This window comes from Delphinus delphis, chromosome 15, assembly GCF_949987515.2.
Source record: "Delphinus delphis chromosome 15, mDelDel1.2, whole genome shotgun sequence".
NCBI lineage: Eukaryota > Metazoa > Chordata > Mammalia > Artiodactyla > Delphinidae > Delphinus > Delphinus delphis.
Window position 1 is genome coordinate 73,660,752 of NC_082697.1, and position 17,709 is coordinate 73,678,460.

At 38.9% G+C, this 17,709-nt stretch overlaps 1 pseudogene; it reads right to left on the reverse strand.

Moving 5' to 3' along the window:
• Window positions 1-3,145: 3,145 nt before the first annotated feature.
• On the reverse strand, window positions 3,146-9,692 carry LOC132437693 (chromobox protein homolog 1 pseudogene; annotated as a pseudogene).
• Between the last annotated feature and the right edge of the window lie 8,017 nt (window positions 9,693-17,709).

Sequence of the window (17,709 nt, forward strand, 5' to 3'; positions counted from 1 at the left end):
GGAACATATGTTTATGTATGACTGATTCACTTTGTTATAAAGCAGAAACTAACACACCATTGTAAAGCAATTATACCCCAATAAAGATGTTAAAAAAAAAAAAGATCCTTTTTGACCCACCTCCTAGAGAAATGGAAATCAAAACAAAAATAAACAAATGGGACCTAATGAAACTTCAAAGCTTTTGCACAGCAAAGGAAACCATAAACAAGACCAAAAGACAACCCTCAGAATGGGAGAAAATATTTGCAAATGAAGCAACTGACAAAGGATTAATTTCCAAAATTTACAAGCAGCTCATGCAGCTCAATAACAAAAAAACAAACAACCCAATCCAAAAATGGGCAGAACACCTAAATAGACATTTCTCCAAAGAAGATATACAGACTGCCAACAAACACATGAAAGAATGCTCAACATCATTAATCATTAGAGAAATACAAATCAAAACTACACTGAGATATCATCTCACACCAGTCAGAATGGCCATCATCAAAAAATCTAGAAACAATAAATGCTGGAGAGGGTGTGGAGAAAAGGGAACACTCCTGCACTGCTGGTGGGAATGTGAATTGGTATAGCCACTATGGAGAACAGTATGGAGGTTCCTTAAAAAACTACAAATAGAACTACCATATGACCCAGCAATCCCACTACTGGGCATATACCCTCAGAAAACCATAATTCAAAAAGAGTCGTACCAAAATGTTCATTGCAGCTCTATTTACAATAGCCCAGAGATGCAAACAACCTAAGTGCCCATCATCGGATGAATGGATAAAGAAGATGTGGCACATATATGCAATGGAATATTACTCAGCCATAAAAAGAAATGAAATTGAGCTATTTGTAATGAGGCGGATAGACCCAGAGTCTGTCATACAGAGTGAAGTAAGTCAGAAAGAGAAAGACAAATACCGTATGCTAACACATATATATGGAATTTAAGAAAAAAAAATTTCATGAAGAACCTAGGGGTAAGACAGGAATAAAGACACAGACCTACTGGAGAACGGACTTGAGGATATGGGGAGGGGGAAGGGTGAGCTGTGACAAAGTGAGAGAGAGAGGCATGGATATATATACACTACAAAATGTAAGGTAGATAGCTAGTGGGAAGCAGCCGCATAGCACGGGGATATCAGCTCGGTGCTTTGTGACCGCTTGGAGGGGTGGGATAGGGAGGGAGGGAGGGAGGAAGATGCAAGAGGGAAGAGATATGGGAACATATGTGTATGTATAACTGATTCACTTTGTTATAAAGCAGAAACTAACACACCATTGTAAAGCAATTATACACCAACGAAGATGTTAAAAAAAATGCTTAGGTATGAATCTAGCAAAAGCATATATAGAACATATATGCTGAAAACTATAATATACTGATAAAAGAAATCAAAGAAGACCTAAATAAATGGAGGGACATATCATGTTCATGATTGGAAGACTCAACATAGTAAAGATGTCACTGCTTGCCAAATTAAAGATATAATACAATTCCTATCAAAATCCTAGCAATGGTTTTTTTAGACATAGAAAAGATTATTTAATTTATAATTAATTTTTATAATTTTATAATTATATAAATTTATAATTTTTAATTTATAAATTAAAATTCATAAGGAAAGCCATAGGCCCTAGCTAGATATCTAAGGTAATCTTGGAAAAGAATAAAATCACCCAAATAAGCCTTACTATATAGCTACAGTAATGAAGACAATAGAGTATTGGTAGAAGGACAGATGCATAGATCAATGAAATAGAGGAGCCCAAAAATAGACCCACACAAGTATGCTGCTGGATTTTTAAAATATAAATCTATAATTTTATTAAGACGAACTGACAGTGTTGGTACGAAGTTTACATTTAAAAGTTTTCACAGAAACCTAACACATGCCTTTTACAATGGAGTTCTAGATGCAGGTCTAGATGATGTCAAGAACTGATGGATCTCATGAGTCATGACAGCATTTGGGGTTTTAGTTAATGCTTAGGATTAAAAAAAAAGTTTTGTTTTAAAGTGAACCACTGCCCCAGTGTGAAAATTTAATCTTCTCCTGAGACCAGGGCTTTTGAAATCATTCAACTCTTGAAGTGCTTCAGTGAACTTGTGCTGTCAGAGACTGAACTCTGCCACCAACGGTTTCAAAGTTCAAAAAACAGAGGCTCCAAGAGTTTTCCACCCTAAGAGCACCGGCCTTTGTCTTTCCCTACTCTCCCACCTCCTGTACCACCCTCTGCCCTTCCCCAGATACTTCAGCCAGTGGCTTGGATGGAGAAGCTGATATTTATAACCTCATGACTGGAGAAGAAAGGGTCTTCTTGTCAATTTCAGGAATCAGCACCTCTAGGACAGAATGACCTGCCTGTGTATACACTCCAATAAGACTTTTCCTCCTCAGCCGGCTTCAATCCCCCAAAATGGCAGCTTCGGTAACTTCGTAACTGGCTTAGTCCTTTGCTGGGAACAGCATTATGCTGAGGCAGGGAACACCTTGGCTTCTAAGTTTCAGGCATTCGCAGCTTACAAACGATCTCTCACAGTCCTCATTTAGGTTGCCAATGACATTTTTTGAAAGGATAAAATATTCTGGACACAGAATCAAATCATCATTAGTTGTTCTTTCCTTTGTTTCACCATTTACTCAATCAGTCCCCAGATTTTAACAAAAATGACCCTAACCCATCTCCCTTCTTCCCACCCCATCCCTCCCGCCCCAAATAATACACCAGTAACGGCCAAAAACTACATCCATGCTATGCTGTAAAAGTGCAGAGTTAACACTATTGGGAAGAAGGCTGTGGGTTGTGGAGATGCTCTTTGAAGATCTACAGTTATCTTCTGCTCTCCAACATCCCAGCCTGCAAGTTTTGTCCTATGTAGAAGGCCCTTTGCCTTTCTCAGTAAAGTTCAGAATGGGTGGCCTTGAAACACTGACCGTCCTTCCCCTCCACTGGGATGGGTGTGCAAACTATACAGCATAGAGCAGCTTTAAAGCACTTGGGCTGCTGTAGGGCACAGAAACTATACTGGCTCTTCGAAGGACATCTTCTCAAGCCACCTCCATGGTGTCAAGACAAGTAGAACTCCTTTCCCCACTCGAACCCCACGGTCAGACGTGACAAGGGCTGGTACTCAGGAGAGTTAATTCTTGTCATCTTTTTTGTCATCATCCTCTGAGGGGTAGGAATGCCACGTCAGCCTTTCCTCATAGGAGGATATGACAACCTGTGGGCACTTGACATTGGCTTCCTTGGCAGGGCCCAGGTCAGCCTCATCAGTTTTTCCATTTCATCAGGAAAATGAGTTCTCCACTGGAGTCTATAGCTCCAATAATCCACTCCAGTTCCAAACCCTGAGCAAAGCCTCGTGGCTTTTCTGACTCTTCTTTCTTCTTTGGTTTGCTCTCCTCCCCCTTATCTTCCGAATCAGAATCAGCTTTGCGTTTGCCCCCCTCTGATTTGTCTGTCTCGTGTGCTGTTTCCTGTGACTGCAGGAACTCGGCAATGAGGTCGGGGCAATCCAGGTTTTCTTCTGGCTCCCATGTGTCGTCCTCATCTAAGAACCCCTTCCGTTTTAGGAGGTACTCCACTTGGCCCTTTACCACTCGATGGTCGAGAACTTTTTCTACCACATATTCTTTTTCCTCTTCTTCTAGCACCTCCTCCACTTGCTGCTTGTTTTGTTTTTCCCCCACAGTGCCCGCCAGCTTTCTGCTATAAAGGGTGACGCTGCTCAGAGCAGCGCCCACGAGCCTCAGAAGAATCAGGGCCACGCTACTGGTGCTTTTTTTTGAGGAAAATAATTATTTAAGAAGTAAACATGAAAACAATGGTTAAAAAGTCATGGCACAGACACATGGTAAGTCATTTATAGACATTTAGTTAAGGTTATTAGGAGTTTTAATAAGCTAGGAAAATGCTTACTTTTTTTTGAATTTCTGAATTTTATTTTATTTTTATACAGCTGGTTGTTTCTTCTTTTTTTTTCAGTAAAATTTTGCAATTTATATCATTCCTGTCCATTTCTTTATTTTTTGAATTTTATTTATTTTTTACACAGCAGGTTCTTAGTAGTTATCCATTTTATACATATTAGTGTATATATGTCAATCCCAATCTCCCAATTCATCACAGCACCACCACCTCCCTCCACCGCTTTCCCCCTTTGGTGTCCATACATTTGTCCTCTACATCTGTGTCTCTATTTCTGCCCTGCAAATCGGTTCATCTGTACCATTTTTCTAGGTTCCACATATATGCATTAATATATGGTATTTGTTCTTCTCTTTCTAATGTACTTCACTCTGTATGACAGTCTCTAGGTCCATCCATGTCTCTACAAATGACCCAGTTTTGTTCCTTTTTATGGATGAGTAATATTCCATTGTATATATGTACCACATCTTCTTTATCCATTCGTCTGTTGATGGGCATTTAGGTTGCTTCCATGACCTGGCTATTGCAAATAGCGCTGCAATGAACATTGGGGTGCATGTGTCTTTTTGAATGATGGTTTTCTCTGGGTATAGGCCCAGCAGTGGGATTGCTGGGTCATATGGTAATTCTACGTTTACTTTTTCAAGGAACCTCCATACTGTTCTCCATAGTGGCTGTCTCAATTTACATTCCCACCAACAGTGCAGGAGGGTTCCCTTTTCTCCACACCTCCTCCAGGATTTATTGTTTCTAGATTTTTGGATGTTGGCCATTCTGACTGGTGTGAGGTGATACCTCATTGTGGTTTTGATTTGCATTTCTCTAATGATCAGTGATGTTGACCAGCTTTTCATGTGTTTGTTGGCCATCTGTATGTCTTCTTTGGAGAAATGTCTATTGAGGTCTTCTGCCCATTTTTCAATTGGGTTGTTTTTTTAATATTGAGCTGCATGAGCTGTTTATATATTTTGGAGATTAATCCTTTGTCCATTGATTTGTTTGCAAATATTTTCTCCCATTCTGAGGGTTGTCTTCTCATCTTGTTTGTAGTTTCCTTTGCTTTTAAGTTTCATTAGGTCCCATTTGTTTATTTTTGTTTTTATTTCCATTACTCTAGGAGTTGGATCAAAAAAGATCTTGCTGTGATTTATGTCAAAGAGTGTTCTTCCTATGTTTTCCTCTAAGAGTTTTATAGTGTCCAGTCTTACATTTAGGTCTCTAATACATTTTGAGTTTATTTTTGTGTATGGTGTTAGGGACTGTTCTAATTTCATTCTTTTATGTGTAGCTGTACAGTTTTCCCAGAACCACTTACTGAAGAGACTGTCTTTTCTCCATTATATATCCTTGCCTCCTTTGTCATAGATTAGTTGACCATAGGTGCATGGGTTTATCTCTGGGCTTTCTATCCTGTTCCATTGATCTATATTTCTGTTTTTGTGCCAGTACCATATTGCCTTGATTACTGTAGCTTTGTAGTATAGTCTGAAGTCAGGGAGTCTGATTCCTCCAGCTCATTTTTTTCCCTCAAGACTGCTTTGGCTATTCGGGGTCTTTTGTGTCTCCATACAAATTTTAAGATTTTCTGTTCTAGTTCTGTAATAAATGCCACTGGTAATTTGATAGGGATTGCATTGAATCTGTACATTGCTTTGGGTAGTAGAGTCATTTTCACAGTATTGATTCTTCCAACCCAAGAACATGGTATATCTCTCCATCTGTTTGTGTCATCTTTGATTTCTTTCATCAGTGTCTTATAGTTTTCAGCATACAGGTCTTTTGTCTCCCTAGGTAGGTTGATTCCTAGGGTATTTTATTCTTTTTGTTGCAATGGTGAATGAGATTGTTTCCTTAATTTCTCTCTCTGATCATTGTTGTTAGTGTATAGGAATGCAAGATATTTATGTGCATTAATTTTGTATCCTGCTACTTTACCAAATTCATTAATTAGCTCTAGTAGTTTTCTGGTAGCATCTTTAGGATTCTCTATGTATAGTATCATGTCATCTGCAAACAGTGACAGCTTTACTTCTTCTTTTCTAATTTGTATTCCTTTTATTTCTTTTTCTTGTCTGATTGCCATGGCTAGGACTTCCAAAACTATGTTGAATAATAGTGGTGAGAGTGGACATCCTTGTCTTGTTCCTGATCTTAGAGGAAATGCTTTCAGTTTTTTACCATTGAGAATGATGTTTGCTATGGATTTGTCATATATGGCCTTTATTATGTTGAGGTAGGTTCCCTCTATGCCAATTTTCTGGAGAGTTTTTATCATAAATGGGTGTTGAATTTTGTAAAAGTTTTTTTCTGCATCTATTGAGATGATCATATGGATTTTATTCTTCAATTTGTTAATATGGTGTATCATATTGAATGATTTGCATATATTGAAGAATCCTTGCATCCCTGGGATGAATCCCACTTGATCATGGTGCATGATCGTTTTAATATGTTGTTGAATTCTGCTTGCTAGTATTTTGTTGAGGATTTTTGCATCTATATTCATCAGTGATATTGGTCTGTAATTTTTTTTTGTAGTATCTTTGTCTGGTTTTCTTATCAGGGTGATGGTGGCCTCATAGAATGAGTTTGGGAGTGTTCCTTCCTCTGCAATTTTTTGGAAGAGTTTGAGAAGGATGGGTGTTAGCTCTTCTCTAAATGTTTGATAGAATTCACCTGTGAAGCCATCTGGTCCTGGACTTTTGTTTGCTGGAAGATTTTTAATCACAGTTTCAATTTCATTACCTGTGATTGGTCTGTTCATATTTTCTATTTCTTCCTGGTTCTGTCTTGGACGGTAATACCTTTCTAAGAATTTGTCCATTTCTTCCAGGTTGTCCATTTTAGTGGCATAGAGTTGCTTGTAGTAGTCTCTTAGGATGCTTTGTATTTCTGTGGTGTCTGTTGTAACTTCTCCTTTTTCATTTGTAACTTTATTGATTTGAGTCCTCTCCCTTTTTCTTGATGAGTCTGGCTAATGGTTTATCAATTTTGTTTATCTTCTCAAAGAACCAGCTTTTAGTTTAATTGACCTTTGCTATTGTTTCTTGTTTCTATTTCATTTATTTCTGCTCTGATCTTTGTGATTTCTTTCCTTCTGCTAACTTTGGGTTTTGTTTGTTCTTCTTTCTCTAGTTCCTTTAGGTGTAAGGTAGATTGTTTATTTGAGATTTTTCTTATTTCTTGAGGCAGGCCTGTATTGCTATAAACTTCCCTCTTAGAACTGCTTTTGCTGCATCCCATAGGTTTTGGATCATCGTGTTTTCATTGTCATTTGTCTCTAGGTATTTTTGATCTCCTCAGTGATCTCTTGGTTATTTAGTAACGTATTGTTTAGCCTCCATGTGTTTGTGTTTTTTTACTTTTTTTTCCCCTGTAATTGATTTCTAACCTCATAGTTTTGTGGTCGGGAAAGATGCTTGATATGATTTCAATTTTCTTAAATTTACTTAGGCTTGATTTGTGACCCAAGATGTGATCTAACCTGGAGAATGTTCTGTGCGCACTTAAGAAGAAAGTGTAACCTGCTGTTTTTGGATGGAATGTCCTATAAATATCAATTAAATCTATCTGGTCTATTGTGTCATTTAAAGCTTCTGCTTCCTTATTAATTTTCTGTTTGGATGATCTGTCCATTGGTGTAAGTGAGGTGTTAAAGTCCCCCACTATTATTGTGTTACTGTTGATTTCCTCTTTTATAGCTGTTAGCATTTGCCTTGTGTATTGTGGTGCTCCTACGTTGGGTACATATATATTTATAATTGTTATATCTTCTTCTTGGATTGATCCCTTGATCATTATGTAGTGTCCTTCCTTGTCTCTTGTAACATTCTTTATTGTAAAGCCTATTTTATCTGATATGAGTATTGCTACTCCAGCTTTCTTTTGATTTCCATGTGCATGGAATATTTTTTTCCATCCCTTCACTTTTAGTCTGTATGTGTCTCTAGGTCTGAAGTGGGTCTCTTGTAGACAGCATATATATAGGTCTTGTTTTTGAATCCATTCAGCAAGCCTGTGTCTTTTGGTTGGAGCATTTAATCCATTCATGTTTAAGGTAATTATTGGTATGTATGTTCCTATTACCATTTTCTTAATTGTTTTGGGTTTGTTTTTGTAGGTCATTCTCTTCTCTTGTGCTTCTGACTTAGAGAAGTTCCTTTAGCATTTGTTGTAGAGCTGGTTTGGTGGTGCTGAATTCTCTTAGGTTTTGCTTGTCTGTAAAGCTTTTGATTTCTCCATCGAATCTGAATGAGATCCTTGTTGGGTAGAGTAATCTTGGTTGCAGGTTCTTCCCTTTCATCACTTTAAGTATGTCATGCCACTCCCTTCTGGCTTATAGTTTCTGCTGAGAAATCAACTGTTAGCCTTATGGGAGTTCCCTTGTATGTTATTAGTCATTTTTCCCTTGTTGCTTTCAAATTTTTTCTTTGTCTTTAATTTTTTGCCAACTTGATTACTATGTGTCTCGGCATGTTTCTCTTTAGGTTTATCCTGTATGGGACTCTCTGCACTTCCTGGACTTGGGTGGCTATTTCCTTTCTCATGTTAGGGAAGTTTTCAACTATAATCTCTTTAAGTATTTTCCCGTGTCCTTTCTCTCTCTTCTCCTTCTGGGACCCCTATAATGTGAATGTTGTTGCATTTAATGTTGTCCCAGAGGTCTCTTAGACCCTCTTCATTTCTTTTCTTTCTTTTTTATTTATTCTGTTCTGCAGCAGTGAATTCCACTGTCCTGTCTTCCAGGTCACTTATCCGTTCTTCTGCCTCAGTTATTCTGCTATTGATTCCCTCTAGTGTAGTTTTCATTTCAGTTATTGTATTGTTCATCTCTGTTTATTTGTTAATTCTTCTAGGTCTTTGTTAAACATTTCTTGTATCTTCTCGATCTTTGCCTCCATTCTTTTTCCGAGGTCCTGGATCATCTTCACTATCATTACTCTGAATTCTTTTTCTGGAAGGTTGCCTATCTTCACTTCATTTAGTTGTTTTTCTGGGGTTTTATCTTGTTCCTTCACCTGGTACAAAGTCCTCTGCCTTTTCATTTTGTCTGTGTTTCTGTGAATGTAGTTTTCCTTCCACAGCCTGCAGAATTGTAGTTCTTCTTTCTTCTGCTTCTGCCCTCTGGTGGATGAGGCTATCTTAGAAGCTTCTGCAAGCTTCCTGATGGGAGGGACTGGTGGTGGGTAGAGCTGGCTGTTGCTCTGGTGGGCAGAGCTCAGTAAAGCTTTAATCAGCTTGTCTGCTGATGGGTGGGGCTGGGTTCCCTCCCTGTTGGTTGTTTGGCCTGAGGCAACCCAGAACTGGAGCCTACCCAGCTCTTTGATGGGGCTAAGGGCAGACTCTGGGACGGCTCACACCAAGGACTACTTCCCAGAACTTCTGCTGCCCGTGTCCTTGTCCACATGGTGAGCCACAGCCACCCCCCGCCTCTGCAGGAGACCCTCCAACACTAGCAGGTAGGTCTGGTTCAGTATCCTATGGGGTCACTGCTCCTTCCCCTGGGTCGCGATGCACACACTACTTTGTGTGTGCCTTCCAAGAGTGGAGTCTCTCTCTGTTTCCCCCAGTCCTGTCAAAGCCCTGCAATTAAATCCCACTAGCCTTCAATCTCTGAATCTCTAGGAATTCCTCCTCCCGTTGCCGGATCTCCAGGGTTGGGAACCCTGACTTGGGGCTCTGAACCTTCACTCCAGCGGGTGGACTTCAGTGGTATAAGTGTTCTCCAGTTTGTGAGTCACCCACCCAGCCATTATGGGATTTGATTTTATTGTGATTGCACCCCTCCTAAGCATCTCATTGCTTCTCCCTTGTCTTTGGATGTGGGGTATCTTTTTTGGTGAGCTCCAGTTTCTTCCTGTACATGATTGTTCAGCAGTTAGTTGTGATTCTGGTGCTCTCGCAAGAGGGAGTGAGAGCACGTCCTTCTACTCCACCATCTTGAACCAATCCCTACTGGCACTTCTTGTTGGGCTGGCTGGGGGAGTCTTTCCCATTGGAATTTTGACACAGGTGTAAAAGCAATTCAGTGAAGGATGACTAGTCCTTTCAATAAATGGTGCTGAAGCAACTGGACATTCATAGAAAAAAAATTGTACTTTGACCTAAGTCCCATATGTTATGCAAAAATTAACTCAAAATGGATCATGTCAACATAAAACTATAAAACATTAGAAGAAAACATAGGAGAAGGCTTCCCTGGTGGCACAGTGGTTAAGAATCCTCCTGCCAAAAGACCTGTACTCAGAAAACTGTAAGAGATTGATGAAAGAAATCAAAGATGACACAAACAGATGGAGAGATAGAACTCTTGGATTGGAAGAATCAATATTGTGAAAATGACTATACCACCCAAAGCAATCTACAGATTCGATGCAATCCCTATCAAATTACCAGTGGCATTTTTTACAGAACTAGAACAAAAAATCTTAAAATTTGTATGGAGACACAAAAGACCCCGAATAGCCAAAGCAGTCTTGAGGGAAAAAAATGAGCTGGAGGAATCAGACTCCCTGACTTCAGACTATACTACACAGCTACAGTAATCAAGACAATCTGGTACTGGCACAAAAACAGAAATATAGATCAATGGAACAGGATAGAAAGCCCAGAGATAAACCCACACACCTATGGTCAACTAATCTATGACAAAGGAGGCAAGGATATATAATGGAGAAAAGACAGTCTCTTCAGTAAGTGGTTCTGAGAAAACTGCATAGCTACATGTAAAAGAATGAAACTCTCCCTAACACCATACACAAAAATAAACTCAAAATGTATTAGAGACCTAAATGTAAGACTGGACACTATAAAACTTTTAGAGGAAAACATAGGAAGAACACTCTTTGACATAAATCACAGCAAGATCTTTTTTGATCCAACTCCTAGAGTAATGGAAATAAAAACAAAAATAAACAAATGGGACCTAATGAAACTTCAAAACTTTTGCACAGCAAAGGAAACTACAAACAAGATGAGAAGACAACCCTCAGAATGGGAGAAAATATTTGCAAACAAATCAATGGACAAAGGATTAATCTCCAAAATATATAAACAGCTCATGCAGCTCAATATTAAAAAAACAAACAACCCAACGCAAAAATGGGCAGAAGACCTCAATAGACATTTCTCCAAAGAAGACATACAGATGGCCAACAAACACATGAAAAGCTGGTCAACATCACTGATCATTAGAGAAATGCAAATCAAAACCACAATGAGGTATCACCTCACACCAGTCAGAATGGCCATCATCCAAAAATCTAGAAACAATAAATCCTGGAGGAGGTGTGGAGAAAAGGGAACCCTCCTGCACTGTTGGTGGGAATGTAAATTGATACAGCCACTATGGAGAACAGTATGGAGGTTCCTTGAAAAAGTAAACATAGAATTACCATATGACCCAGAAACCCCACTACTGGGCCTATACCCAGAGAAAACCATCATTCAAAAAGACACATGCACCCCAATGTTCATTGAAGCACTATTTGCAATAGCCAGGTCATGGAAGCAACCTAAATGCCCATCAACAGACGAATGGATAAAGAAGATGTGGTACATATATACAATGGAATATTACTCAGCCATAAAAAGGGACAAAACTGGGTCATTTGTAGAGATGTGGATGGACCTAGACTGTCATACAGAGTGAAGTAAGTCAGAAAGAGAAAAACAAATATCGTATATTAATGCATGGAAAAATGGTACAGATGAACTGATTTGCAGAGCAGAAATAGAGACACAGATGTAGAGAACAAATGTATGGACACCAAGGGGGGAAAGCCGGGGATGGTGGTGCTGCTGTGATGAATTGTGAGATTGGGATTGACATATATACACTAATACGTATAAAATAGATAACTCATAAGAACCTGCTGTATAAAAAAATAAAATGTAAAAATGTAAAAATAATTTTAAAAAATAAAATTAAAAACAAAACAAATAAATAAACAAAAAGAATCTGCCTGGGAAAAGTCTGGACCTGCCAAAGAGGCAAGAGACTTTTTCTTCCCTCTTTGTTTCCTGGTGCGCGAGGAGAGGGGATTAAGAGCGCTGCTTAAAGGAGCTCCAGAGAAGGGCGCGAGCCGCAGCTAACAGTGCGGACCCCAGAGACGGGCATGAGACGCTAAGGCTGCTGCTGCCGCCGCCACCAAGAAGCCTGTGTGCAAGCACAGGTCACTCTCCACACCTCCCTTCAGGGGAGCCTGTGCAGCCCGCCACTGCCAGGGTCACGGGATCCAGGGACAACTTCCCCAGGAGAACGCACAGCACGCCTCAGGCTGCTGCAACATCATGCTGGCCTCTGCCACCGCAGGCTCGCCCCGCACTCCGTACCCCTCCCTCCCCTCGGCCTAAGTGAGCCAGAGCCCCCGAATCAGCGGCTCCTTTAACCTCGTCCTGTCTGAGCGAAGAACAGACGCTCTCCGGGCGACCTACACGCAGAGGTGGGGCCAAATCCAAAGCTGAGTCCCAGGAGCTGTGAGAACAAAGAAGAGAAAGGGAAATCTCTCCCAGCAGCCTCAGAAGCAGCAGATTAAAGCTCCACAATCAACTTGATGTACCCTGCATCTGTGGAATACATGAATAGACAACGAATCATCCCAAATTGAGGAGGTGGACTTTGAGAGCAAGATTTATGATTTTTTTCCCCCTTTCCTCTTTTTGTGAGTGTGTATGTGCATGCTTCTGTGTGAGATTTTGTCTGTGTAGCTTTGCTTTCACCATTTGTCCTAGGGTTCTATCTGTCCGATTTTGTTTACTTAAAAAAATTTTTTTTCTTAATAATTATTTTTTATTTTAATAACTTTATTTTATCTTACTTTATTTTTTCTTTTATCCTCTTTCTTTCTCTCTTTCTACTTTTTCTCCCTTTTATTCTGAGCTGTGTGGATGAAAGGCTCTTGGTGCTGCAGCCAGGAGTCAGTGCTGTGCCTCTGAGGAGGAGTCAGTGCTGTGCCTCTGAGGAGGAAGACAGGAACACAACCCCACCCATTAGCAGAGAGGCTGCCCAAAATCATAGTAAGTCCACAGACACCCCAAAACACACCACCAGACGTGGACCTGCCCACTAGAAAGACAAGATCCAGCCTCATCCACCAGAACACAGGCACTAGTCCCTTCCACCAGGAAGCCTACACAACCCCCTGAACCAACTTTAGCCACTGGGGACAGACACCAAAAACAATGGGAACTATGAACCTGCAGTCTGCAAAAAGGAGACCCCAAACACAGTAAGATAAGCAAAATGAGAAGACAGAAAAACACACAGCAGATGAAGGAGCAAGATAAAAACCCACCAGACCTAACAAATGAAGAGGAAATAGGCAGTCTACCTGAAAAAGGATTCAGAATAATGATAGTAAAGATGACCCCAAATCTTGGAAATAGAATAGAGAAAATACAAGAAACATTTAACAAGGACCTAGAAAACTACAGATGAAACAAGCAATGATGAACACCACAATAAATGAAATGAAAAATACTCTAGAAGGGATCAATAGCAGAATAACTGAGGCAGAAGAACGGATAAGTTACCTGGAAGATAAAATAGTGGAAATAACTACTGCAGAGCAGAATAAAGAAAAAAGAATGAAAAGAACTGAGGACAGTCTCAGAGACCTCTGGGACAACATTAAACACACCAACATTCGAATTATAGGGGTTCCAGAAGAAGAAGAGAAAAAGAAAGGGACTGAGAAAATATTTGAAGAGATTATAGTTGAAAACTTCCCTAATGTGGGAAAGGCAATAGTTAATCAAGTCCAGGAAGCACAGAGAGTCCCATACAGGATAAATCCAAGGAGAAACACGCCAAGACACATATTAATCAAACTGTCAAAAATTAAATACAAAGAAAACATATTAAAAGCAGCAAGGGAAAAACAACAAATAACACACAAGGGAATCCCTATAAGGTTAACAGCTGATCTTTCAGCAGAAACTCTGCAAGCCAGAAGGGACTGGCAGGACATATTTAAAGTGATGAAGGAGAAAAACCTACAACCAAGATTACTCTACCCAGCAAGGATCTCATTCAGATTTGATGGAGAAATTAAAACCTTTACAGACAAAAGCTGAGAGAGTCCAGCACCATCAAACCAGCTTTACAACAAATGCTAAAGGATCTTCTCTAGACAGGAAACAAAAGAGAAGAAAAGACCTACAATAACAAACTGAAAACAATTAAGAAAATGGGAATAGGAACATACATATTGATAATTACCTTAAATGTAAATGGATTAAATGCTCCCACCAAAAGACACAGACTGGCTGAATGGATACAAAAACAAGACCCATATATATGCTGTCTACAAGAGACCCACTTCAGACCTAGAGACACATACAGACTGAAAGTGAGGGGATGGAAAAAGATATTCCATGCACATGGAAACCAAAAGAAAGCTGGAGTAGCAATTCTCATATCAGACAAAATAGACTTTAAAACAAAGACTATTAGAAGAGACAAAGAAGGACACTACATAATGATCAAGGGATCAATCCAAGAAGAAGATATAACAATTGTAAATATTTATGCACCCAACATAGGTGCACCTCAATACATAAGGCAAATACTAACAGCCATAAAAGGGGAAATGGACAGTAACACATTCATAGTAGGGGCTTTAACACCCCACTTTCACAAATGGACAAATCATCCAAAATGAAAATAAATAAGGAAACACAAGCTTTAAATGATACATTAAACAAGATGGACTTAATTGATATTTATAGGACATTCCATCCAAAAACAACAGAATACACATTTTTCTCAAGTACTCATGGAACATTCTCCAGGATAGATCATATCTTGGGTCACAAATCAAGCCTTGGTAAATTTAAGAAAATTGAAATTGTATCAAGTATCTTTTCCAACCACAACGTTATGAGACTAGATATCAATTACAGGAAAAGATCTGTAAAAAATACAAACACATGGAGGCTAAACAATACACTACTTCATAACGAAGTGATCACTGAATAAATCAAAGAGGAAATAAAAAAATACCTAGAAACAAATGACAATGGAGACCCGACCACCCAAAACCTATGGGATGCAGCGAAAGCAGTTCTAAGAGGGAAGTTTATAGCAATACAATCCTACCTTAAGAAACAGGAAACATCTCGAATAAGCAACCTAACCTTGCACCTAAAGCAATTAGAGAAAGAAGGACAAAAAACCCCCCAAAGTTAGCAGAAGGAAAGAAATCATAAAGATCAGATCAGAAATAAATGAAAAAGAAATGAAGGAAACGATAGCAAAGATCAATAAAACTAAAACGTGGTTCTTTGAGAAGATAAACAAAATTGATAAACCATTAGCCAGACTCATCAAGAAAAAAAGGGAGAAGATTCAAATCAATAGAATTAGAAATGAAAAAGGAGAAGTAACAACTGACACCGCAGAAATACAAAAGATCATGAAAGATTACTACAAGCAACTCTATGCCAATAAAATGGACAACCTGGAAGAAATGGACAAATTCTTAGAAAGGCACAACCTGCCAAGATTGAACCAGGAAGAAATAGAAAATATAAACAGGCCAATCACAAGTAATGAAACTGAAGCTGTGATTAAAAATCTTCCAATAAACAAAAGCTCAGGACCAGATGGCTTCACAGGCGAATTCTATCAAACATTTAGAGAAGAGCTAACACCTGTCCTTCTCAAACTCTTCCAAAATATAGCAGAGGGAGGAACACTCCCCAACTCATTCTACGAGGCCACCATCACCCTGATACCAAAACCAGACAAGGATGTCACAAAGAAAGAAAACTAAAGTCCAATATCATGGATGAACATAGATGCAAAAATCCTTAACAAAATACTAGCAAACAGAATCCAACAGCACATTAAACGGATCATACCCCATGATCAAGTGGGGTTTATTCCAGGAATGCAAGGATTCTTCAATATATGCAAATCAATCAATGTGATACACCATATTAACAAACTGAAGGAGAAAAACCATATGGTCATCTCAATAGATGCAGAGAAAGCTTTCGACAAAATTCAACACCAATTTATGATAAAACTTCTCCAGAAAGTAGACATAGAGGGAACTTTCCTCAACACAATAAAGGCCATATATGACAAACCCACAGCCAACATCGTCCTCAATGGTGAAAAACTGAAAGCATTTCCACTAAGATCAGGAACCAGACAAGGTTGCCCACTCTCACCACTCTTATTCAACATAGTTTTGGAAGTTGTAGCCACAGCAATCAGAGAAGTAAAGGAAATAAAAGGAATCCAAATTGGAAAAGAAGAAGTAAAGCTGTCACTGTTTGCAGATGACATGATACTATACATAGAGAATCCTAAAGATGTTACCAGAAAACTACTAGAGCTAATTAATGAATTTGGTAAAGTAGCAGGATACAAAATTAATGCACAGAAATCTCTGGCATTCCTATACACTAATGATGAAAAATCTGAAAGTGAAATCAAGAAAAGACTCCCATTTACCATTGCAACAAAAAGAATAAAATATCTAGGAATAAAATACCTAGGGAGGTAAAAGACCTTTAGGCAGAAAACTGTTAAGACACTGATGAAAAAAATTAAAGATTATACTGACATATGGAGAGGTATACCATGTTGTTGGACTGGAAAAATCAATCTTGTGAAAATGACTCTACCACCCAAAGCAATCTACAGATCCAATGCAATCCCTATCAAATTACCAATGGCATTTTTTACGGAACTAGAACAAAAAATCTTAGAATTTGTATGGAGACACAAAAGACCTGAAATAGCCATAGCAGTCTTGAAGGAAAAAAAACGGAGCTGGAGGAATCAGACTCCCTGACTTCAGACTATACTACAAAGCTACAGTAATCAAGACAATCTGGTACTGGCACAAAAACAGAAACATAGATCAATGGAACAGGATAGAAAGCCCAGAGATAAACCCACACACCCATGGTCAACTAATCTATGACAAAGGTGGCAAGGATATACAATGGAGAAGAGACAGTCTCCTCAGTAAGTGGTGCTGGGAAAACTGGACAGCTACATGTAAAAGAATGAACACTCTCTAACACCATACACAAAAATAAATTCAAAATGTATTAGAGACCTAAATGTAAGACTGGACACTATAAAACTCTTAGAGGAAAACATAGGAAGGACACTCTTTGACATAAATCACAGCAAGATCTTTTTTGATCCAACTCCTAGAGTAATGGAAATCAAAACAAAAATAAACAAATGGGACCTAATGAAACTTAAAAGCTTTTGCACAGCAAAGGAAACCACAAACAAGATGAGAAGACAACCCTCAGAATGGGAGAAAGTATTTGCAAACGAATCAATGGACAAAGGATTAATCTCCAAAATATATAAACAGCTCATGCAGCTCAATAATATTAAGAAAAAAAACAACCAAATCTAAAAATTGGCAGAAGACCTCAATAGACAATTCTCCAAAGAAGACATACAGATGGTGAAGAAGTACATGAAAAGCTGCTCAACATCACTAATTATTAGAGAAATGCAAATCAAAACTACAATGAGGTATCACCTCACACCATTTAGAATGGGCATCATCAGGAAATCTAGAAACAACAAATGCTGGAGAGGGTGTGGAGAAAAGGGAACCCTCCTGCACTGTTGGTGGGAATGTAAACTGATACAGCCACTATGGAAAACAGTATGAAGGTTCCTTAAAAAACTAAAAATAGAATTACCATATGATCCAGCAATCCCACTACTGGGCATATACCCAGAGAAAATCATAATTCAAAAAGACACATGCACCCCAATGTTCA